We start from the raw sequence: 2,259 nt of genomic DNA on the forward strand, positions 1-2,259 counted from the left end.
CTTGGAGTTGAGGCCCTAGTGGGATTCGAACCCACAAACCCTGGCTCACTAGGCCAATGCCCAAACCGCTGATCCACGGGGACGCCATACAATCATAGTAATAGTAGTTGACACAAATATGTGGGTGGCACCATGCGTGACGTCACGTGCTTGCGTGTTTGCGTGCGTGGGCCCGTAAATTCTTCAAGGCGGTGTAAAAGGAAGATGAGAAAGTTTTGTTTTTGTCAATTTGTTTGTTGGGGATGAGTTCCCGATGTACACGGCAACATTTTGAAGTTACGAACGGCTGGAAGGATGGAAGAGAAGATAAGGCATTAAAAAGGAAAGGATGATATGGGAAAATGTGAAATTAAGAAAAGAGAGGGAGTATAACAATGGAAGAAAAGACAAAAGAATGAATGGCAAGAATGGTGCGAAAAAGATGAAAAGGAAGGAAAAGTCAGGGATGAATGGGAGTGATCAGCGGGATATGAACCCACAACCTCTGGATTACGAAAGCAACGCTCTAACCACTGACCCACGGTCAACACGGCTCATACTTGAGAAGGTTGACACACATGTGGGCGGGACCGTGCGTGACGTCACATGCGTATTTGCGTGCGCGGGCATTGACAGAGCGATGAGAAAGTTTTCTTTTGTTGATTTGATTGTTGGGGTTGACTTCCCGATGAACACGACAACATTTTGAAGTTACGAATGATGGATGATGGTGGATGAAAAGATGAGCTAAAAGTGCAGATAGCCATAGAGGCTAGCTAGCGTTAGCAGTCAACAGTTGGTCGGCTACGAAGCGTCGCCTCCTCCTCACCCGAAGTCTTTTCTCCAAAAAATAAAAAATTAATAAAAATAATTAAAACAGCTACAAAATGAACACTTTTGCTTGATTCCAGTTAGTTTGGAGCACTTTTGATAAAAGACGATTTCAATGAAAACTGAAATTAACGGGGAAGGGAACGCTTGGAGTTGAGGCCCTAGTGGGATTCGAACCCACAAACCCTGGCTCACTAGGCCAATGCCCTAACCGCTGAGCCACGGGGCCGCCATACAACCATAGTAATAGTAGTTGACACAAATATGTGGGTGGCACCATGCGTGACGTCACGCGCTTGCGTGTTTGCGTGCGTGGGCCCGTAAATTCTTCAAGGCGGTGTAAAAGAAAGACGAGAAAGTTTTGTTTTTGTCGATTTATTTGTTGGGGATGAGTTCCCGATGTACACGGCAACATTTTAAGTTACGAACGGCAGGAAGGATGGAAGAGAAGATAAGGCATGAAAAAGGAAAGAGATGTGGGAAAGTGTGAAATTAAGAAAAGAGAGGTGTATAACAATGGAAGAAAAGACAAAAGAATGAATGGCAAGAATGGCAAAAAGATGAAAAGGAAGGAAAAGTCAGGGATGAATGGGAGTGATCAGCGGGATATGAACCCACAACCTCTGATTACGAAAGAACGCTCTAACCACTGACCCACGGCCAACATGCCTCATACTTGAGAAGGTTGACACACATGTGGTCGGGACCGTGCGTGACTCACATGCGTATTGCGTGCGCGGGCATTGACAGAGCGATGAGAAAGTTTTCCTTTTTGTTGATTTGTTTGTTGGGGTTGACTTCCCGATGAACACGACAACATTTTGAAGTTACGAATGATGGATGATGGTGGATGAAAAGATGAGCTAAAAGTGCAGATAGCTATAGAGGCTAGCTAGCGTTAGCAGTCAACAGTTGGTCGGCTACGAAGCGTCGCCTCCTCCTCACCCGAAGTCTTTTCTCCAAAAAATAAAAAAAATATAAAAATAATTAAAACAGCTACAAAATCAACACTTTTGCTTGATTCCAGTTAGTTTGGAGCACTTTTGGTAAAAGACGATTTCAATGAAAACTGAAATTAATAGGGAAGGGAACGCTTGGAGTTGAGGCCCTAGTGGGATTCGAACTCACAAACCGAGACTCACTAGGCCAATGCCATAACCGCTGAGCCACGGGGGCGCCATAGCATCATAGGGATAGTAGTTGACACAAATATGCGGGTGGCACCATGCGTGACGTCACGTGCTTGCGTGTTTGCGTGCGTGGGCCCGTAAATTCTTCAAGGCGGTGTAAAAGAAAGATGAGAAAATTTTGTTTTTGTCAATTTGTTTGTTGGGGATGAGTTCCCGATGTACCCGGCAACATTTTGAAGTTACGAACGGCTGGAAGGATGGAAGAGCAGATAAGCATGAAAAAGGAAAGGATGATGTGGGGAAGTGTTGAAATTAAGAA

At 44.8% G+C, this 2,259-nt stretch overlaps 1 non-coding gene across 1 annotated transcript; it reads right to left on the reverse strand.

Annotated features, from left to right (window-relative positions):
• Positions 1-966: 966 nt before the first annotated feature.
• On the reverse strand, positions 967-1,039 carry trnat-agu (transfer RNA threonine (anticodon AGU)). Its single transcript has one exon. It is a non-coding gene; the product is annotated as a tRNA-Thr (tRNA).
• Positions 1,040-2,259: the final 1,220 nt, after the last annotated feature.

This window comes from Syngnathoides biaculeatus, chromosome 9 (genome assembly GCF_019802595.1).
Source record: "Syngnathoides biaculeatus isolate LvHL_M chromosome 9, ASM1980259v1, whole genome shotgun sequence".
Lineage (NCBI taxonomy): Eukaryota > Metazoa > Chordata > Actinopteri > Syngnathiformes > Syngnathidae > Syngnathoides > Syngnathoides biaculeatus.